Raw genomic sequence first — 20,569 nt, 5'->3', positions numbered from 1 at the left:
ATGATGACGGTGGTAAGCGGTATACGTAATGATGCAAAATTTAGTCGCACAAGCTTCTAACCGCTTACTTATCACACACGCATACAGCTCAATGACAACGCATCAATAAAATGGCACCTTGTGGGCTGCAACGCGCGCAAAATGTGGCGCTCGCCCTCTTGTTTTTGTGAGCACTAGCACGCACGCATGCAGCGAACAACCACAAACGGAGTGATCAACGTACACGACGCGTGCGTGTATTGTTCACGGAAAGACTGCCGCGTACGTGCTGTATGCTGTAGCAATACATTCGGCGACTGCACAACATAGCAGCAAGATACAGGTGCAGTCGTAAACAGCACATTCTCGCCATCGGCCATACCATGCTGAATACGCCGGATCTCGTCCGATCCCCGAAGCTAAGCTGCATTGGGCTCGGTCAGTACTTGGGAGGGAGACCACCTGGGAAAACCGAGTGCTGATGGCACCGTTCTTTTTGCTTTTTTTATTGCGTGCTTCTGTGACGTCCTGTTTTTTTTTTCCATTTGCACAACCTGTGGGTGGTTGCATTTACTGTAACTTACGTTCAACTGGAGCCAGCTCGTAGAGCCAACGCCGAAGTGTAACACTAACAATATTCAGGCCACTACACGATATTGTACGCGGAATGATGACGGTGGTAAGCGGTATACGTAATGATGCAAAATTTAGTCGCACAAGCTTCTAACCGCTTAGTTATCACACCCGCATACAGCTCAATGACAACGCATCAGTAAAGTGGCACCTTGTGGGCTGCAACGTGCGCAAAATGTGGCGCTCGTCCTCTTGTTTTTGTGAGCACTAGCACGCACGCATGCAGCGAACAACCACAAACGGAGTGATCAACGTACACGACGCGTGCGTGTATTGTTCACGGAAAGACTGCCGCGTACGTGCTGTATGCTGTAGCAATACATTTGGCGACTGCACAACATAGCAGCACGATACAGGTGCAGTCGTAAACAGCACATTCTCGCCATCGGCCATACCATGCTGAATACGCCGGTTCTCGTCCGATCCCCGAAGCTAAGCAGCATTGTGCTCGGTCAGTACTTGGGAGGGGGGCCACCTGGGAACACCGAGTGCTGATGGCACCGTTCTTTTTGCTTTTTTATTGCGTGCTTCTGTGACGTCTTGGTTTTTTTTTTCATTTGCACAACGTGTGGGTGGTTGCATTTACTGTAACTTACGTTCAACTGGAGCCTGCTGGTAGAGCCATCGCCGAAGTGTAACACCAACAATATTCAGGCCACCACACGATATTGTACGCGGAATGATGACGGTGGTAAGCGGTATGCGTAATGATGCAAAATTTAGTCGCACAAGCTTCTAACCGCTTACTTATCACACCCGCATACAGCTCAATGACAACTCATCAATAAAGTGGCACCTTGTGAGCTGCAACGCGCGCAAAATGTGGCGCTCGCCCTTTTGTTTTTGTGAGCACTAGCACGCACGCATGCAGCGAACAACCACAAACGGAGTGATCAACGTACACGACGCGTGCGTGTATTGTTCACGGAAAGACTGCCGCGTACGTGCTGTATGCTGTAGCAATACATTCGGCGACTGCACAACATAGCAGTACGATACAGGTGCAGTCGTAAACAGCACATTCTCGCCATCGGCCATACCATGCTGAATACGCCGCTTCTCGTCCGATCCCCGAAGCTAAGCTGCATTGGGCTCGGTCAGTACTTGGGAGGGAGACCACCTGGGAACACCGAGTGCTGATGGCACCGTTCTTTTTGCTTTTTTATTGCGTGCTTCTGTGACGTCTTGGTTTTTTTTTTCATTTGCACAACGTGTGGGTGGTTGCATTTACTGTAACTTACGTTCAACTGGAGCCTGCTGGTAGAGCCAACGCCGAAGTGTAACACCAACAATATTCAGGCCACCACACGATATTGTACGCGGAATGATGACGGTGGTAAGCGGTATGCGTAATGATGCAAAATTTAGTCGCACAAGCTTCTAACCGCTTACTTATCACACCCGCATACAGCTCAATGACAACGCATCAATAAAGTGGCACCTTGTGGGCTGCAACGTGCGCAAAATGTGGCGCTCGCCCTCTTGTTTTTGTGAGCACTAGCACGCACGCATGCAGCGAACAACCACAAACGGAGTGATCAACGTACACGACGCGTGCGTGTATTGTTCACGGAAAGACTGCCGCGTACGTGCTGTATGCTGTAGCAATACATTTGGCGACTGCACAACATAGCAGCACGATACAGGTGCAGTCGTAAACAGCACATTCTCGCCATCGGCCATACCATGCTGAATACGCCGGTTCTCGTCCGATCCCCGAAGCTAAGCAGCATTGGGCTCGGTCAGTATTTGGGAGGGAGGCCACCTGGGAACACCGAGTGCTGATGGCACCGTTCTTTTTGCTATTTTATTGCGTGCTTCTGTGACGTCTTGTTTTATTTTTTATTCATTTGCACAACGTGTGGGTGGTTGCATTTACTGTAACTTACGTTCAACTGGAGCCTGCTGGTAGAGCCAACGCCGAAGTGTAACACCAACAATATTCAGGCCACTACACGATATTGTACGCGGAATGATGACGGTGGTAAGCGGTATACGTAATGATGCAAAATTTAGTCGCACAAGCTTCTAACCGCTTACTTATCACACACGCATACAGCTCAATGACAACGCATCAATAAAATGGCACCTTGTGGGCTGCAACGCGCGCAAAATGTGGCGCTCGCCCTCTTGTTTTTGTGAGCACTAGCACGCACGCATGCAGCGAACAACCACAAACGGAGTGATCAACGTACACGACGCGTGCGTGTATTGTTCACGGAAAGACTGCCGCGTACGTGCTGTATGCTGTAGCAATACATTCGGCGACTGCACAACATAGCAGCAAGATACAGGTGCAGTCGTAAACAGCACATTCTCGCCATCGGCCATACCATGCTGAATACGCCGGATCTCGTCCGATCCCCGAAGCTAAGCTGCATTGGGCTCGGTCAGTACTTGGGAGGGAGACCACCTGGGAACACCGAGTGCTGATGGCACCGTTCTTTTTGCTTTTTTTATTGCGTGCTTCTGTGACGTCCTGTTTTTTTTTTCCATTTGCACAACCTGTGGGTGGTTGCATTTACTGTAACTTACGTTCAACTGGAGCCAGCTCGTAGAGCCAACGCCGAAGTGTAACACTAACAATATTCAGGCCACTACACGATATTGTACGCGGAATGATGACGGTGGTAAGCGGTATACGTAATGATGCAAAATTTAGTCGCACAAGCTTCTAACCGCTTAGTTATCACACCCGCATACAGCTCAATGACAACGCATCAATAAAGTGGCACCTTGTGGGCTGCAACGTGCGCAAAATGTGGCGCTCGTCCTCTTGTTTTTGTGAGCACTAGCACGCACGCATGCAGCGAACAACCACAAACGGAGTGATCAACGTACACGACGCGTGCGTGTATTGTTCACGGAAAGACTGCCGCGTACGTGCTGTATGCTGTAGCAATACATTTGGCGACTGCACAACATAGCAGCACGATACAGGTGCAGTCGTAAACAGCACATTCTCGCCATCGGCCATACCATGCTGAATACGCCGGTTCTCGTCCGATCCCCGAAGCTAAGCAGCATTGTGCTCGGTCAGTACTTGGGAGGGAGGCCACCTGGGAACACCGACTGCTGATGGCACCGTTCTTTTTGCTATTTTATTGCGTGCTTCTGTGACGTCTTGTTTTATTTTTTTATTCATTTGCACAACGTGTGGGTGGTTGCATTTACTGTAACTTACGTTCAACTGGAGCCTGCTGGTAGAGCCAACGCCGAAGTGTAACACCAACAATATTCAGGCCACTACACGATATTGTACGCGGAATGATGACGGTGGTAAGCGGTATACGTAATGATGCAAAATTTAGTCGCACAAGCTTCTAACCGCTTACTTATCACACACGCATACAGCTCAATGACAACGCATCAATAAAATGGCACCTTGTGGGCTGCAACGCGCGCAAAATGTGGCGCTCGCCCTCTTGTTTTTGTGAGCACTAGCACGCACGCATGCAGCGAACAACCACAAACGGAGTGATCAACGTACACGACGCGTGCGTGTATTGTTCACGGAAAGACTGCCGCGTACGTGCTGTATGCTGTAGCAATACATTCGGCGACTGCACAACATAGCAGCAAGATACAGGTGCAGTCGTAAACAGCACATTCTCGCCATCGGCCATACCATGCTGAATACGCCGGTTCTCGTCCGATCCCCGCAGCTAAGCAGCATTGGGCTCGGTCAGTACTTGGGAGGGAGACCACCTGGGAACACCGAGTGCTGATGGCACCGTTCTTTTTGCTTTTTTATAGCGTGCTTCTGTGACGTCTTGTTTTTTTTTTCATTTGCACAACGTGTGGGTGGTTGCATTTACTGTAACTTACGTTCAACTGGAGCCTGCTGGTAGAGCCAACGCCGAAGTGTAACACCAACAATATTCAGGCCACTACACCATATTGTACGCGGAATGATGACGGTGGTAAGCGGTATACGTAATGATGCAAAATTTAGCCGCACAAGCTTCTAACCGCTTACTTATCACACCCGCATACAGCTCAATGACAACGCATCAATAAAGTGGCACCTTGTGGGCTGCAACGCGCGCAAAATGTGGCGCTCGCCCTCTTGTTTTTGTGAGCACTAGCACGCACGCATGCAGCGAACAACCACAAACGGAGTGATCAACGTACACGACGCGTGCGTGTATTGTTCACGGAAAGACTGCCGCGTACGTGCTGTATGCTGTAGCAATACATTCGTCGACTGTACAACATTGCAGCACGATACAGGTGCACTCGTAAACAGCACATTCTCGCCATCGGCCATACCATGCTGAATACGCCGGTTCACGTCCGATCTCCGAAGCTAAGGAGCATTGGGCTCGGTCAGTACTTGGGAGGGAGACCACCTGGGAACACCGAGTGCTGATATCACCGTTCTTTTTGCTTTTTTATTGCGTGCTTCTGTGACGTCTTGTTTTTTTTTCATTTGCACAACGTGTGGGTGGTTGCATTTACTGTAACTTACGTTCAACTGCAGCCTGCTGGTAGAGCCAACGCCGAAGTGTAACACCAACAATATTCAGGCCACTACACCATATTGTACGCTGAATGATGACGGTGGTAAGCGGTATACGTAATGATGCAAAATTTAGTCGCACAAGCTTCTAACCGCTTACTTATCACACACGCATACAGCTCAATGACAACGCATCAAAAAAAATGGCACCTTGTGGGCTGCAACGCGCGCAAAATGTGGCGCTCGCCCTCTTGTTTTTGTGAGCACTAGCACGCACGCATGCAGCGAACAACCACAAACGGAGTGATCAACGTACACGACGCGTGCGTGTATTGTTCACGGAAAGACTGCCGCGTACGTGCTGTATGCTGTAGCAATACATTCGGCGACTGCACAACATAGCAGTACGATACAGGTGCAGTCGCAAACAGCACATTCTCGCCATCGGCCATACCATGCTGAATACGCCGCTTCTCGTCCGATCCCCGAAGCTAAGCAGCATTGGGCTCGGTCAGTACTTGGGAGGGAGGCCACCTGGGAACACCGAGTGCTGATGGCACCGTTCTTTTTGCTATTTTATTGCGTGCTTCTGTGACGTCTTGTTTTATTTTTTATTCATTTGCACAACGTGTGGGTGGTTGCATTTACTGTAACTTACGTTCAACTCGAGCCTGCTGGTAGAGCCAACGCCGAAGTGTAACACCAACAATATTCAGGCCACTACACGATATTGTACGCGGAATGATGACGGTGGTAAGCGGTATACGTAATGATGCAAAATTTAGTCGCACAAGCTTCTAACCGCTTACTTATCACACACGCATACAGCTCAATGACAACGCATCAATAAAATGGCACCTTGTGGGCTGCAACGCGCGCAAAATGTGGCGCTCGCCCTCTTGTTTTTGTGAGCACTAGCACGCACGCATGCAGCGAACAACCACAAACGGAGTGATCAACGTACACGACGCGTGCGTGTATTGTTCACGGAAAGACTGCCGCGTACGTGCTGTATGCTGTAGCAATACATTCGGCGACTGCACAACATAGCAGCAAGATACAGGTGCAGTCGTAAACAGCACATTCTCGCCATCGGCCATACCATGCTGAATACGCCGGATCTCGTCCGATCCCCGAAGCTAAGCTGCATTGGGCTCGGTCAGTACTTGGGAGGGAGACCACCTGGGAACACCGAGTGCTGATGGCACCGTTCTTTTTGCTTTTTTTATTGCGTGCTTCTGTGACGTCCTGTTTTTTTTTTCCATTTGCACAACCTGTGGGTGGTTGCATTTACTGTAACTTACGTTCAACTGGAGCCAGCTCGTAGAGCCAACGCCGAAGTGTAACACCAACAATATTCAGGCCACTACACGATATTGTACGCGGAATGATGACGGTGGTAAGCGGTATACGTAATGATGCAAAATTTAGTCGCACAAGCTTCTAACCGCGTACTTATCACACACGCATACAGCTCAATGACAACGCATCAATAAAATGGCACCTTGTGGGCTGCAACGCGCGCAAAATGTGGCGCTCGCCCTCTTGTTTTTGTGAGCACTAGCACGCACGCATGCAGCGAACAACCACAAACGGAGTGATCAACGTACACGACGCGTGCGTGTATTGTTCACGGAAAGACTGCCGCGTACGTGCTGTATGCTGTAGCAATACATTCGGCGACTGCACAACATAGCAGCAAGATACAGGTGCAGTCGTAAACAGCACATTCTCGCCATCGGCCATACCATGCTGAATACGCCGGATCTCGTCCGATCCCCGAAGCTAAGCTGCATTGGGCTCGGTCAGTACTTGGGAGGGAGACCACCTGGGAACACCGAGTGCTGATGGCACCGTTCTTTTTGCTTTTTTTATTGCGTGCTTCTGTGACGTCCTGTTTTTTTTCCATTTGCACAACCTGTGGGTGGTTGCATTTACTGTAACTTACGTTCAACTGGAGCCAGCTCGTAGAGCCAACGCCGAAGTGTAACACTAACAATATTCAGGCCACTACACGATATTGTACGCGGAATGATGACGGTGGTAAGCGGTATACGTAATGATGCAAAATTTAGTCGCACAAGCTTCTAACCGCTTACTTATCACACCCGCATACAGCTCAATGACAACGCATCAATAAAGTGGCGCCTTGTGGGCTGCAACGCGCGCAAAATGTGGCGCTCGCCCTCTTGTTTTTGTGAGCGCTAGCACGCACGCATGCAGCGAACAACCACAAACGGAGTGATCAACGTACACGACGCGTGCGTGTATTGTTCACGGAAAGACTCCCGCGTACGTGCTGTATGCTGTAGCAATACATTCGGCGACTGCACAACATAGCAGTACGATACAGGTGCAGTCGTAAACAGCACATTCTCGCCATCGGCCATACCATGCTGAATACGCCGGTTCTCGTCCGATCCCCGAAGCTAAGCTGCATTGGGCTCGGTCAGTACTTGGGAGGGAGACCACCTGGGAACACCGAGTGCTGATGGCACCGTTCTTTTTGCTTTTTTATTGCGTGCTTCCGTGACGTCTTGGTTTTTTTTTTCATTTGCACAACGTGTGGGTGGTTGCATTTACTGTAACTTACGTTCAACTGGAGCCTGCTGGTAGAGCCAACGCCGAAGTGTAACACCAACAATATTCAGGCCACCACACGATATTGTACGCGGAATGATGACGGTGGTAAGCGGTATGCGTAATGATGCAAAATTTAGTCGCACAAGCTTCTAACCGCTTACTTATCACACCCGCATACAGCTCAATGACAACGCATCAATAAAGTGGCACCTTGTGAGCTGCAACGCGCGCAAAATGTGGCGCTCGCCCTCTTGTTTTTGTGAGCACTAGCACGCACGCACGCAGCGAACAACCACAAACGGAGTGATCAACGTACACGACGCGTGCGTGTATTGTTCACGGAAAGACTGCCGCGTACGTGCTGTATGCTGTAGCAATACATTCGGCGACTGCACAACATAGCAGTACGATACAGGTGCAGTCGTAAACAGCACATTCTCGCCATCGGCCATACCATGCTGAATACGCCGCTTCTCGTCCGATCCCCGAAGCTAAGCTGCATTGGGCTCGGTCAGTACTTGGGAGGGAGACCACCTGGGAACACCGAGTGCTGATGGCACCGTTCTTTTTGCTTTTTTATTGCGTGCTTCTGTGACGTCTTGGTTTTTTTTTTTCATTTGCACAACGTGTGGGTGGCTGCATTTACTGTAACTTACGTTCAACTGGAGCCTGCTGGTAGAGCCAACGCCGAAGTGTAACACCAACAATATTCAGGCCACCACACGATATTGTACGCGGAATGATGACGGTGGTAAGCGGTATGCGTAATGATGCAAAATTTAGTCGCACAAGCTTCTAACCGCTTACTTATCACACCCGCATACAGCTCAATGACAACGCATCAATAAAGTGGCACCTTGTGAGCTGCAACGCGCGCAAAATGTGGCGCTCGCCCTCTTGTTTTAGTGAGCACTAGCACGCACGCATGCAGCGAACAACCACAAACGGAGTGATCAACGTACACGACGCGTGCGTGTATTGTTCACGGAAAGACTGCCGCGTACGTGCTGTATGCTGTAGCAATACATTCGGCGACTGCACAACATAGCAGTACGATACAGGTGCAGTCGTAAACAGCACATTCTCGCCATCAGCCATACCATGCTGAATACGACGGTTCTCGTCCGATCCCCGAAGCTAAGCAGCATTGGGCTCGGTCAGTACTTGGGAGGGAGACCACCTGGGAACACTGAGTGCTGATGGCACCGTTCTTTTTGCTTTTTTTATTGCGTGCTTCTGTGACGTCCTGTTTTTTTTTCCATTTGCACAACCTGTGGGTGGTTGCATTTACTGTAACTTACGTTCAACTGGAGCCTGCTGGTAGAGCCAACGCCGAAGTGTAACACTAACAATATTCAGGCCACTACACGATATTGTACGCGGAATGATGACGGTGGTAAGCGGTATACGTAATGATGCAAAATTTAGTCGCACAAGCTTCTAACCGCTTAGTTATCACACCCCCATACAGCTCAATGACAACGCATCAATAAAGTGGCACCTTGTGGGCTGCAACGTGCGCAAAATGTGGCGCTCGCCCTCTTGTTTTTGTGAGCACTAGCACGCACGCATGCAGCGAACAACCACAAACGGAGTGATCAACGTACACGACGCGTGCGTGTATTGTTCACGGAAAGACTGCCGCGTACGTGCTGTATGCTGTAGCAATACATTTGGCGACTGCACAACATAGCAGCACGATACAGGTGCAGTCGTAAACAGCACATTCTCGCCATCGGCCATACCATGCTGAATACGCCGGTTCTCGTCCGATCCCCGAAGCTAAGCAGCATTGGGCTCGGTCAGTACTTGGGAGGGAGACCACCTGGGAACACCGAGTGCTGATGGCACCGTTCTTTTTCCTTTTTTATAGCGTGCTTCTGTGACGTCTTGTATTTTTTTTTCATTTGCACAACGTGTGGGTGGTTGCATTTACTGTAACTTACGTTCAACTGGAGCCTGCTGGTAGAGCCAACGCCGAAGTGTAACACCAACAATATTCAGGCCACTACACGATACTGTACGCGGAATGATGACGGTGGTAAGCGGTATACGTAATGATGCAAAATTTAGCCGCACAAGCTTCTAACCGCTTACTTATCACACACGCATACAGCTCAATGACAACGGATCAATAAAATGGCACCTTGTGGGCTGCAACGCGCGCAAAATGTGGCGCTCGCCCTCTTGTTTTTGTGAGCACTAGCACGCACGCATGCAGCGAACAACCACAAACGGAGTGATCAACGTACACGACGCGTGCGTGTATTGTTCACGGAAAGACTCCCGCGTACGTGCTGTATGCTGTAGCAATACATTCGGCGACTGCACAACATAGCAGTACGATACAGGTGCAGTCGTAAACAGCACATTCTCGTCATCGGCCATACCATGCTGAATACGCCGGTTCTCGTCCGATCCCCGAAGCTAAGCTGCATTGGGCTCGGTCAGTACTTGGGAGGGAGACCACCTGGGAACAGCGAGTGCTGATGGCACCGTTCTTTTTGCTTTTTTATTGCGTGCTTCCGTGACGTCTTGGTTTTTTTTTTTCATTTGCACAACGTGTGGGTGGTTGCATTTACTGTAACTTACGTTCAACTGGAGCCTGCTGGTAGAGCCAACCCCGAAGTGTAACACCAACAATATTCAGGCCACCACACGATATTGTACGCGGAATGATGACGGTGGTAAGCGGTATGCGTAATGATGCAAAATTTAGTCGCACAAGCTTCTAACCGCTTACTTATCACACCCGCATACAGCTCAATGACAACGCATCAATAAAGTGGCACCTTGTGAGCTGCAACGCGCGCAAAATGTGGCGCTCGCCCTCTTGTTTTTGTGAGCACTAGCACGCACGCATGCAGCGAACAACCACAAACGGAGTGATCAACGTACACGACGCGTGCGTGTATTGTTCCCGGAAAGACTGCCGCGTACGTGCTGTATGCTGTAGCAATACATTCGGCGACTGCACAACATAGCAGTACGATACAGGTGCAGTCGTAAACAGCACATTCTCGCCATCGGCCATACCATGCTGAATACGCCGCTTCTCGTCCGATCCCCGAAGCTAAGCTGCATTGGGCTCGGTCAGTACTTGGGAGGGAGACCACCTGGGAACACCGAGTGCTGATGGCACCGTTCTTTTTGCTTTTTATTGCGTGCTTCTGTGAGGTCTTGGTTTTTTTTTTTCATTTGCACAACGTGTGGGTGGTTGCATTTACTGTAACTTACGTTCAACTGGAGCCTGCTGGTAGAGCCAACGCCGAAGTGTAACACCAACAATATTCAGGCCACCACACGATATTGTACGCGGAATGATGACGGTGGTAAGCGGTATGCGTAATGATGCAAAATTTAGTCGCACAAGCTTCTAACCGCTTACTTATCACACCCGCATACAGCTCAATGACAACGCATCAATAAAGTGGCACCTTGTGAGCTTCAACGCGCGCAAAATGTGGCGCTCGCCCTCTTGTTTTTGTGAGCACTAGCACGCACGCATGCAGCGAACAACCACAAACGGAGTGATCAACGTACACGACGCGTGCGTGTATTGTTCACGGAAAGACTGCCGCGTACGTGCTGTATGCTGTAGCAATACATTCGGCGACTGCACAACATAGCAGTACGATACAGGTGCAGTCGTAAACAGCACATTCTCGCCATCGGCCATACCATGCTGAATACGCCGGTTCTCGTCCGATCCCCGAAGCTAAGCAGCATTGGGCTCGGTCAGTACTTGGGAGGGAGACCACCTGGGAACACTGAGTGCTGATGGCACCGTTCTTTTGCTTTTTTTATTGCGTGCTTCTGTGACGTCCTGTTTTTTTTCCATTTGCACAACCTGTGGGTGGTTGCATTTACTGTAACTTACGTTCAACTGGAGCCAGCTGGTAGAGCCAACGCCGAAGTGTAACACTAACAATATTCAGGCCACTACACGATATTGTACGCGGAATGATGACGGTGGTAAGCGGTATACGTAATGATGCAAAATTTAGTCGCACAAGCTTCTAACCGCTTAGTTATCACACCCCCATACAGCTCAATGACAACGCATCAATAAAGTGGCACCTTGTGGGCTGCAACGTGCGCAAGATGTGGCGCTCGCCCTCTTGTTTTTGTGAGCACTAGCACGCACGCATGCAGCGAACACCCACAAACGGAGTGATCAACGTACACGACGCGTGCGTGTATTGTTCACGGAAAGACTGCCGCGTACGTGCTGTATGCTGTAGCAATACATTTGGCGACTGCACAACATAGCAGCACGATACAGGTGCAGTCGTAAACAGCACATTCTCGCCATCGGCCATACCATGCTGAATACGCCGGTTCTCGTCCGATCCCCGAAGCTAAGCAGCATTGGGCTCGGTCAGTACTTGGGAGGGAGACCACCTGGGAACACCGAGTGCTGATGGCACCGTTCTTTTTCCTTTTTTATTGCGTGCTTCTGTGACGTCTTGTATTTTTTTTTCATTTGCACAACGTGTGGGTGGTTGCATTTACTGTAACTTACGTTCAACTGGAGCCTGCTGGTAGAGCCAACGCCGAAGTGTAACACCAACAATATTCAGGCCACTACACGATATTGTACGCGGAATGATGACGGTGGTAAGCGGTATACGTAATGATGCAAAATTTAGTCGCACAAGCTTCTAACCGCTTACTTATCACACACGCATACAGCTCAATGACAACGGATCAATAAATTGGCACCTTGTGGGCTGCAACGCGCGCAAAATGTGGCGCTCGCCCTCTTGTTTTTGTGAGCACTAGCACGCACGCATGCAGCGAACAACCACAAACGGAGTGATCAACGTACACGACGCGTGCGTGTATTGTTCACGGAAAGACTGCCGCGTACGTGCTGTATGCTGTAGCAATACATTCGGCGACTGCACAACATAGCAGCAAGATACGGGTGCAGTCGTAAACAGCACATTCTCGCCATCGGCCATACCATGCTGAATACGCCGGATCTCCTCCGATCCCCGAAGCTAAGCTGCATTGGGCTCGGTCAGTACTTGGGAGGGAGACCACCTGGGAACACCGAGTGCTGATGGCACCGTTCTTTTTGCTTTTTTTATTGCGTGCTTCTGTGACGTCCTGTTTTTTTTTTCATTTGCACAACCTGTGGGTGGTTGCATTTACTGTAACTTACGTTCAACTGGAGCCAGCTCGTAGAGCCAACGCCGAAGTGTAACACTAACAATATTCAGGCCACTACACGATATTGTACGCGGAATGATGACGGTGGTAAGCGGTATACGTAATGATGCAAAATTTAGTCGCACAAGCTTCTAACCGCTTAGTTATCACACCCGCATACAGCTCAATGACAACGCATCAATAAAGTGACACCTTGTGGGCTGCAACGTGCGCAAAATGTGGCGCTCGCCCTCTTGTTTTTGTGAGCACTAGCACGCACGCATGCAGCGAACAACCACAAACGGAGTGATCAACGTACACGACGCGTGCGTGTATTGTTCACGGAAAGACTGCCGCGTACGTGCTGTATGCTGTAGCAATACATTTGGCGACTGCACAACATAGCAGCACGATACAGGTGCAGTCGTAAACAGCACATTCTCGCCATCGGCCATACCATGCTGAATACGCCGGTTCTCGTCCGATCCCCGAAGCTAAGCAGCATTGTGCTCGGTCAGTACTTGGGAGGGAGGCCACCTGGGAACACCGAGTGCTGATGGCACCGTTCTTTTTGCTATTTTATTGCGTGCTTCTGTGACGTCTTGTTTTATTTTTTATTCATTTGCACAACGTGTGGGTGGTTGCATTTACTGTAACTTACGTTCAATTGGAGCCTGCTGGTAGAGCCAACGCCGAAGTGTAACACCAACAATATTCAGGCCACTACACGATATTGTACGCGGAATGATGACGGTGGTAAGCGGTATACGTAATGATGCAAAATTTAGTCGCACAAGCTTCTAACCGCTTACTTATCACACACGCATACAGCTCAATGACAACGCATCAATAAAATGGCACCTTGTGGGCTGCAACGCGCGCAAAATGTGGCGCTCGCCCTCTTGTTTTTGTGAGCACTAGCACGCGCGCATGCAGCGAACAACCACAAACGGAGTGATCAACGTACACGACGCGTGCGTGTATTGTTCACGGAAAGACTGCCGCGTACGTGCTGTATGCTGTTGCAATACATTCGGCGACTGCACAACATAGCAGCAAGATACAGGTGCAGTCGTAAACAGCACATTCTCGCCATCGGCCATACCATGCTGAATACGCCGGTTCTCGTCCGATCCCCGCAGCTAAGCAGCATTGGGCTCGGTCAGTACTTGGGAGGGAGACCACCTGGGAACACCGAGTGCTGATGGCACCGTTCTTTTTGCTTTTTTTATTGCGTGCTTCTGTGACGTCCTGTTTTTTTTTCCATTTGCACAACCTGTGGGTGGTTGCATTTACTGTAACTTACGTTCAACTGGAGCCAGCTCGTAGAGCCAACGCCGAAGTGTAACACTAACAATATTCAGGCCACTACACGATATTGTACGCGGAATGATGACGGTGGTAAGCGGTATACGTAATGATGCAAAATTTAGTCGCACAAGCTTCTAACCGCTTAGTTATCACACCCGCATACAGCTCAATGACAACGCATCAATAAAGTGACACCTTGTGGGCTGCAACGTGCGCAAAATGTGGCGCTCGCCCTCTTGTTTTTGTGAGCACTAGCACGCACGCATGCAGCGAACAACCACAAACGGAGTGATCAACGTACACGACGCGTGCGTGTATTGTTCACGGAAAGACTGCCGCGTACGTGCTGTATGCTGTAGCAATACATTTGGCGACTGCACAACATAGCAGCACGATACAGGTGCAGTCGTAAACAGCACATTCTCGCCATCGGCCATACCATGCTGAATACGCCGGTTCTCGTCCGATCCCCGAAGCTAAGCAGCATTGTGCTCGGTCAGTACTTGGGAGGGAGGCCACCTGGGAACACCGAGTGCTGATGGCACCGTTCTTTTTGCTATTGTATTGCGTGCTTCTGTGACGTCTTGTTTTATTTTTTATTCATTTGCACAACGTGTGGGTGGTTGCATTTACTGTAACTTACGTTCAACTGGAGCCTGCTGGTAGAGCCAACGCCGAAGTGTAACACCAACAATATTCAGGCCACTACACGATATTGTACGCGGAATGATGACGGTGGTAAGCGGTATACGTAATGATGCAAAATTTAGTCGCACAAGCTTCTAACCGCTTACTTATCACACACGCATACAGCTCAATGACAACGCATCAATAAAATGGCACCTTGTGGGCTGCAACGCGCGCAAAATGTGGCGCTCGCCCTCTTGTTTTTGTGAGCACTAGCACGCGCGCATGCAGCGAACAACCACAAACGGAGTGATCAACGTACACGACGCGTGCGTGTATTGTTCACGGAAAGACTGCCGCGTACGTGCTGTATGCTGTTGCAATACATTCGGCGACTGCACAACATAGCAGCAAGATACAGGTGCAGTCGTAAACAGCACATTCTCGCCATCGGCCATACCATGCTGAATACGCCGGTTCTCGTCCGATCCCCGCAGCTAAGCAGCATTGGGCTCGGTCAGTACTTGGGAGGGAGACCACCTGGGAACACCGAGTGCTGATGGCACCGTTCTTTTTGCTTTTTTATAGCGTGCTTCTGTGACGTCTTGTTTTTTTTTTCATTTGCACAACGTGTGGGTGGTTGCATTTACTGTAACTTACGTTCAACTGGAGCCTGCTGGTAGAGCCAACGCCGAAGTGTAACACCAACAATATTCAGGCCACTACACCATATTGTACGCGGAATGATGACGGTGGTAAGCGGTATACGTAATGATGCAAAATTAAGCCGCACAAGCTTCTAACCGCTTACTTATCACACCCGCATACAGCTCAATGACAACGCATCAATAAAGTGGCACCTTGTGGGCTGCAACGCGCGCAAAATGTGGCGCTCGCCCTCTTGTTTTTGTGAGCACTAGCACGCACGCATGCAGCGAACAACCACAAACGGAGTGATCAACGTACACGACGCGTGCGTGTATTGTTCACGGAAAGACTGCCGCGTACGTGCTGTATGCTGTAGCAATACATTCGTCGACTGTACAACATTGCAGCACGATACAGGTGCAGTCGTAAACAGCACATTCTCGCCATCGGCCATACCATGCTGAATACGCCGGTTCACGTCCGATCTCCGAAGCTAAGCAGCATTGGGCTCGGTCAGTACTTGGGAGGGAGACCACCTGGGAACACCGAGTGCTGATATCACCGTTCTTTTTGCTTTTTTATTGCGTGCTTCTGTGACGTCTTGGTTTTTTTTTTTCATTTGCACAACGTGTGGGTGGTTGCATTTACTGTAACTTACGTTCAACTGGAGGCTGCTGGTAGAGCCAACGCCGAAGTGTAACACTAACAATATTCAGGCCACTACACGATATTGTACGCGGAATGATGACGGTGGTAAGCGGTATACGTAATGATGCAAAATTTAGTCGCACAAGCTTCTAACCGCTTAGTTATCACACCCGCATACAGCTCAATGACAACGCATCAATAAAGTGGCACCTTGTGGGCTGCAACGTGCGCAAAATGTGGCGCTCGCCCTCTTGTTTTTGTGAGCACTAGCACGCACGCATACAGCGAACAACCACAAACGGAGTGATCAACGTACACGACGCGTGCGTGTATTGTTCACGGAAAGACTGCCGCGTACGTGCTGTATGCTGTAGCAATACATTTGGCGACTGCACAACATAGCAGCACGATACAGGTGCAGTCGTAAACAGCACATTCTCGCCATCGCCCATACCATGCTGAATACGCCGGTTCTCGTCCGATCCCCGAAGCTAAGCAGCATTGTGCTCGGTCAGTACTTGGGAGGGAGGCCACCTGGGAACACCGAGTGCTGATGGCACCGTTCTTTTTGCTATTTTATTGCGTGCTTCTGTGACGTCTTGTTTTATTTTTTATTCATTTGCACAACGTGTGGGTGGTTGCATTTACTGTAACTTACGTTCAACTGGAGCCTGCTGGTAGAGCCAACGCCGAAGTGTAACACCAACAATATTCAGGCCACTACACGATATTGTACGCGGAATGATGACGGTGGTAAGCGGTATACGTAATGATGCAAAATTTAGTCGCACAAGCTTCTAACCGCTTACTTATCACACACGCATACAGCTCAATGACAACGCATCAATAAAGTGGCACATTGTGGGCTGCAACGCGCGCAAAATGTGGCGCTCGCCCTCTTGTTTTTGTGAGCACTAGCACGCACGCATGCAGCGAACAACCACAAACGGAGTGATCAACGTACACGACGCGTGCGTGTATTGTTCACGGAAAGACTGCCGCGTACGTGCTGTATGCTGTTGCAATACATTCGGCGACTGCACAACATAGCAGCAAGATACAGGTGCAGTCGTAAACAGCACATTCTCGCCATCGGCCATACCATGCTGAATACGCCGGTTCTCGTCCGATCCCCGCAGCTAAGCAGCATTGGGCTCGGTCAGTACTTGGGAGGGAGACCACCTGGGAACACCGAGTGCTGATGGCACCGTTCTTTTTGCTTTTTTATAGCGTGCTTCTGTGACGTCTTGTTTTTTTTTTCATTTGCACAACGTGTGGGTGGTTGCATTTACTGTAACTTACGTTCAACTGGAGCCTGCTGGTAGAGCCAACGCCGAAGTGTAACACCAACAATATTCAGGCCACTACACCATATTGTACGCGGAATGATGACGGTGGTAAGCGGTATACGTAATGATGCAAAATTTAGCCGCACAAGCTTCTAACCGCTTACTTATCACACCCGCATACAGCTCAATGACAACGCATCAATAAAGTGGCACCTTGTGGGCTGCAACGCGCGCAAAATGTGGCGCTCGCCCTCTTGTTTTTGTGAGCACTAGCACGCACGCATGCAGCGAACAACCACAAACGGAGTGATCAACGTACACGACGCGTGCGTGTATTGTTCACGGAAAGACTGCCGCGTACGTGCTGTATGCTGTAGCAATACATTCGTCGACTGTACAACATTGCAGCACGATACAGGTGCAGTCGTAAACAGCACATTCTCGCCATCGGCCATACCATGCTGAATACGCCGGTTCACGTCCGATCTCCGAAGCTAAGCCGCATTGGGCTCGGTCAGTACTTGGGAGGGAGACCACCTGGGAACACCGAGTGCTGATATCACCGTTCTTTTTGCTTTTTTATTGCGTGCTTCTGTGACGTCTTGTTTTTTTTTTCATTTGCACAACATGTGGGTGGTTGCATTTACTGTAACTTACGTTCAACTGGAGCCTGCTGGTAGAGCCAACGCCGAAGTGTAACACCAACAATATTCAGGCCACTACACCATATTGTACGCGGAATGATGACGGTGGTAAGCGGTATACGTAATGATGCAAAATTTAGTCGCACAAGCTTCTAACCGCTTACTTATCACACCCGCATACAGCTCAATGACAACGCATCAATAAAGTGGCACCTTGTGAGCTGCAACGCGCGCAAAATGTGGCGCTCGCCCTCTTGTTTTTGTGAGCACTAGCACGCACGCATGCAGCGAACAACCACAAACGGAGTGATCAACGTACACGACGCGTGCGTGTATTGTTCACGGAAAGACTGCCGCGTACGTGCTGTATGCTGTAGCAATACATTCGGCGACTGCACAACATAGCAGTACGATACAGGTGCAGTCGTAAACAGCACATTCTCGCCATCGGCCATACCATGCTGAATACGCCGGTTCTCGTCAAATCCCCGAAGCTAAGCAGCATTGGGCTCGGTCAGTACTTGGGAGGGAGACCACCTGGGAACACTGAGTGCTGATGGCACCGTTCTTTTTGCTTTTTTTATTGCGTGCTTCTGTGACGTCCTGTTTTTTTTTTCATTTGCACAACCTGTGGGTGGTTGCATTTACTGTAACTTACGTTCAACTGGAGCCAGCTGGTAGAGCCAACGCCGAAGTGTAACACTAACAATATTCAGGCCACTACACGATATTGTACGCGGAATGATGACGGTGGTAAGCGGTATACGTAATGATGCAAAATTTAGTCGCACAAGCTTCTAACCGCTTAGTTATCACACCCGCATACAGCTCAATGACAACGCATCAATAAAGTGGCACATTGTGGGCTGCAACGTGCGCAAAATGTGGCGCTCGCCCTCTTGTTTTTGTGAGCACTAGCACGCACGCATGCAGCGAACAACCACAAACTGAGTGATCAACGTACACGACGCGTGCGTGTATTGTTCACGGAAAGACTGCCGCGTACGTGCTGTATGCTATAGCAATACATTTGGCGACTGCACAACATAGCAGCACGATACAGGTGCAGTCGTAAACAGCACATTCTCGCCATCGGCCATACCATGCTGAATACGCCGGTTCTCGTCCGATCCCCGAAGCTAAGCAGCATTGGGCTCGGTCAGTACTTGGGAGGGAGGCCACCTGGGAACACCGAGTGCTGATGGCACCGTTCTTTTTGCTATTTTATTGCGTGCTTCTGTGACGTCTTGTTTTATTTTTTATTCATTTGCACAACGTGTGGGTGGTTGCATTTACTGTAACTTACGTTCAACTGGAGCCTGCTGGTAGAGCCAACGCCGAAGTGTAACACCAACAATATTCAGGCCACTACACGATATTGTACGCGGAATGATGACGGTGGTAAGCGGTATACGTAATGATGCAAAATTTAGTCGCACAAGCTTCTAACCGCTTACTTATCACACACCCATACAGCTCAATGACAACGCATCAATAAAATGGCACATTGTGGGCTGCAACGTGCGCAAGATGTGGCGCTCGCCCTCTTGTTTTTGTGAGCACTAGCACGCACGCATGCAGCGAACAACCACAAACGGAGTGATCAACGTACACGACGCGTGCGTGTATTGTTCACGGAAAGACTGCCGCGTACGTGCTGTATGCTGTAGCAATACATTCGGCGACTGCACAACATAGCAGCAAGATACAGGTGCAGTCGTAAACACCACATTCTCGCCATCGGCCATACCATGCTGAATACGCCGGATCTCGTCCGATCCCCGAAGCTAAGCTGCATTGGGCTCGGTCAGTACTTGGGAGGGAGACCACCTGGGAACACCGAGTGCTGATGGCACCGTTCTTTTTGCTTTTTTTATTGCGTGCTTCTGTGACGTCCTGTTTTTTTTCCATTTGCACAACCTGTGGGTGGTTGCATTTACTGTAACTTACGTTCAACTGGAGCCAGCTGGTAGAGCCAACGCCGAAGTGTAACACTAACAATATTCAGGCCACTACACGATATTGTACGCGGAATGATGACGGTGGTAAGCGGTATACGTAATGATGCAAAATTTAGTCGCACAAGCTTCTAACCGCTTAGTTATCACACCCGCATACAGCTCAATGACAACGCATCAATAAAGTGGCACCTTGTGGGCTGCAACACGCGCAAAATGTGGCGCTCGCCCTCTTGTTTTTGTGAGCCCCAGCACGCACGCATGCAGCGAACAAACACAAACGGAGTGATCAACGTACACGACGCGTGCGTGTATTGTTCACGGAAAGACTGCCGCGTACGTGCTGTAGCAATACATTCGGCGACTGCACAACATAGCAGCACGATACAGGTGCAGTCGTAAACAGCACATTCTCGCCATCGGCCATACCATGCTGAATACGCCGGATCTCGTCCGATCCCCGAAGCTAAGCTGCATTGGGCTCGGTCAGTACTTGGGAGGGAGACCACCTGGGAACACCGAGTGCTGATGGCACCGTTCTTTTTGCTTTTTTTATTGCGTGCTTCTGTGACGTCCTGTTTTTTTTCCATTTGCACAACCTGTGGGTGGTTGCATTTACTGTAACTTACG

General features: G+C 49.8%; 15 non-coding genes and 17 pseudogenes across 15 annotated transcripts; all 32 read left to right on the top strand.

The window, feature by feature from the left end:
* The first annotated feature begins 347 nt into the window (after nucleotides 1-347).
* Nucleotides 348-466, top strand: LOC142560974 (5S ribosomal RNA). Its single transcript, XR_012823508.1, has one exon. It is a non-coding gene; the product is annotated as a 5S ribosomal RNA (ribosomal RNA).
* Nucleotides 467-993: 527 nt separating this feature from the next.
* On the top strand, nucleotides 994-1,112 carry LOC142562038 (5S ribosomal RNA; annotated as a pseudogene).
* Nucleotides 1,113-1,638: 526 nt separating this feature from the next.
* LOC142562204 (5S ribosomal RNA) lies at nucleotides 1,639-1,757 on the top strand (annotated as a pseudogene).
* A 526-nt stretch (nucleotides 1,758-2,283) lies between these two features.
* LOC142561628 (5S ribosomal RNA) lies at nucleotides 2,284-2,402 on the top strand (annotated as a pseudogene).
* A 529-nt stretch (nucleotides 2,403-2,931) lies between these two features.
* LOC142561008 (5S ribosomal RNA) lies at nucleotides 2,932-3,050 on the top strand. The gene has a single exon (XR_012823540.1). It is a non-coding gene; the product is annotated as a 5S ribosomal RNA (ribosomal RNA).
* Nucleotides 3,051-3,577: 527 nt separating this feature from the next.
* Nucleotides 3,578-3,696, top strand: LOC142562468 (5S ribosomal RNA; annotated as a pseudogene).
* A 530-nt stretch (nucleotides 3,697-4,226) lies between these two features.
* On the top strand, nucleotides 4,227-4,345 carry LOC142562920 (5S ribosomal RNA). Its single transcript, XR_012824230.1, has one exon. It is a non-coding gene; the product is annotated as a 5S ribosomal RNA (ribosomal RNA).
* Nucleotides 4,346-4,870: 525 nt separating this feature from the next.
* LOC142562262 (5S ribosomal RNA) lies at nucleotides 4,871-4,989 on the top strand (annotated as a pseudogene).
* Nucleotides 4,990-5,514: 525 nt separating this feature from the next.
* LOC142562165 (5S ribosomal RNA) lies at nucleotides 5,515-5,633 on the top strand (annotated as a pseudogene).
* Nucleotides 5,634-6,162: 529 nt separating this feature from the next.
* On the top strand, nucleotides 6,163-6,281 carry LOC142561007 (5S ribosomal RNA). The gene has a single exon (XR_012823539.1). It is a non-coding gene; the product is annotated as a 5S ribosomal RNA (ribosomal RNA).
* Nucleotides 6,282-6,808: 527 nt separating this feature from the next.
* LOC142561006 (5S ribosomal RNA) lies at nucleotides 6,809-6,927 on the top strand. Its single transcript, XR_012823538.1, has one exon. It is a non-coding gene; the product is annotated as a 5S ribosomal RNA (ribosomal RNA).
* Nucleotides 6,928-7,452: 525 nt separating this feature from the next.
* LOC142561158 (5S ribosomal RNA) lies at nucleotides 7,453-7,571 on the top strand. Its single transcript, XR_012823685.1, has one exon. It is a non-coding gene; the product is annotated as a 5S ribosomal RNA (ribosomal RNA).
* A 526-nt stretch (nucleotides 7,572-8,097) lies between these two features.
* On the top strand, nucleotides 8,098-8,216 carry LOC142562203 (5S ribosomal RNA; annotated as a pseudogene).
* Nucleotides 8,217-8,743: 527 nt separating this feature from the next.
* Nucleotides 8,744-8,862, top strand: LOC142561858 (5S ribosomal RNA; annotated as a pseudogene).
* A 526-nt stretch (nucleotides 8,863-9,388) lies between these two features.
* LOC142561199 (5S ribosomal RNA) lies at nucleotides 9,389-9,507 on the top strand. The gene has a single exon (XR_012823725.1). It is a non-coding gene; the product is annotated as a 5S ribosomal RNA (ribosomal RNA).
* A 526-nt stretch (nucleotides 9,508-10,033) lies between these two features.
* LOC142561960 (5S ribosomal RNA) lies at nucleotides 10,034-10,152 on the top strand (annotated as a pseudogene).
* A 527-nt stretch (nucleotides 10,153-10,679) lies between these two features.
* Nucleotides 10,680-10,798, top strand: LOC142562202 (5S ribosomal RNA; annotated as a pseudogene).
* Nucleotides 10,799-11,324: 526 nt separating this feature from the next.
* On the top strand, nucleotides 11,325-11,443 carry LOC142561108 (5S ribosomal RNA). The gene has a single exon (XR_012823637.1). It is a non-coding gene; the product is annotated as a 5S ribosomal RNA (ribosomal RNA).
* A 524-nt stretch (nucleotides 11,444-11,967) lies between these two features.
* On the top strand, nucleotides 11,968-12,086 carry LOC142561188 (5S ribosomal RNA). Its single transcript, XR_012823714.1, has one exon. It is a non-coding gene; the product is annotated as a 5S ribosomal RNA (ribosomal RNA).
* A 526-nt stretch (nucleotides 12,087-12,612) lies between these two features.
* Nucleotides 12,613-12,731, top strand: LOC142561467 (5S ribosomal RNA; annotated as a pseudogene).
* Nucleotides 12,732-13,257: 526 nt separating this feature from the next.
* On the top strand, nucleotides 13,258-13,376 carry LOC142561975 (5S ribosomal RNA; annotated as a pseudogene).
* A 529-nt stretch (nucleotides 13,377-13,905) lies between these two features.
* On the top strand, nucleotides 13,906-14,024 carry LOC142562919 (5S ribosomal RNA). Its single transcript, XR_012824229.1, has one exon. It is a non-coding gene; the product is annotated as a 5S ribosomal RNA (ribosomal RNA).
* Nucleotides 14,025-14,550: 526 nt separating this feature from the next.
* On the top strand, nucleotides 14,551-14,669 carry LOC142561974 (5S ribosomal RNA; annotated as a pseudogene).
* A 529-nt stretch (nucleotides 14,670-15,198) lies between these two features.
* Nucleotides 15,199-15,317, top strand: LOC142562918 (5S ribosomal RNA). Its single transcript, XR_012824228.1, has one exon. It is a non-coding gene; the product is annotated as a 5S ribosomal RNA (ribosomal RNA).
* Nucleotides 15,318-15,842: 525 nt separating this feature from the next.
* LOC142561690 (5S ribosomal RNA) lies at nucleotides 15,843-15,961 on the top strand (annotated as a pseudogene).
* A 527-nt stretch (nucleotides 15,962-16,488) lies between these two features.
* Nucleotides 16,489-16,607, top strand: LOC142562416 (5S ribosomal RNA; annotated as a pseudogene).
* Nucleotides 16,608-17,136: 529 nt separating this feature from the next.
* Nucleotides 17,137-17,255, top strand: LOC142562917 (5S ribosomal RNA). The gene has a single exon (XR_012824227.1). It is a non-coding gene; the product is annotated as a 5S ribosomal RNA (ribosomal RNA).
* A 525-nt stretch (nucleotides 17,256-17,780) lies between these two features.
* On the top strand, nucleotides 17,781-17,899 carry LOC142562164 (5S ribosomal RNA; annotated as a pseudogene).
* A 525-nt stretch (nucleotides 17,900-18,424) lies between these two features.
* On the top strand, nucleotides 18,425-18,543 carry LOC142561990 (5S ribosomal RNA; annotated as a pseudogene).
* A 526-nt stretch (nucleotides 18,544-19,069) lies between these two features.
* LOC142561070 (5S ribosomal RNA) lies at nucleotides 19,070-19,188 on the top strand. The gene has a single exon (XR_012823600.1). It is a non-coding gene; the product is annotated as a 5S ribosomal RNA (ribosomal RNA).
* Nucleotides 19,189-19,717: 529 nt separating this feature from the next.
* LOC142561005 (5S ribosomal RNA) lies at nucleotides 19,718-19,836 on the top strand. Its single transcript, XR_012823537.1, has one exon. It is a non-coding gene; the product is annotated as a 5S ribosomal RNA (ribosomal RNA).
* A 518-nt stretch (nucleotides 19,837-20,354) lies between these two features.
* On the top strand, nucleotides 20,355-20,473 carry LOC142561004 (5S ribosomal RNA). Its single transcript, XR_012823536.1, has one exon. It is a non-coding gene; the product is annotated as a 5S ribosomal RNA (ribosomal RNA).
* The last annotated feature ends 96 nt before the right edge of the window (nucleotides 20,474-20,569 follow it).

Source organism: Dermacentor variabilis, chromosome 10 (assembly GCF_050947875.1).
Source record: "Dermacentor variabilis isolate Ectoservices chromosome 10, ASM5094787v1, whole genome shotgun sequence".
NCBI lineage: Eukaryota > Metazoa > Arthropoda > Arachnida > Ixodida > Ixodidae > Dermacentor > Dermacentor variabilis.
The sequence above is the reverse complement of the archived record's forward strand: the minus strand, read 5'-3'. Positions and strand labels throughout refer to the sequence as shown.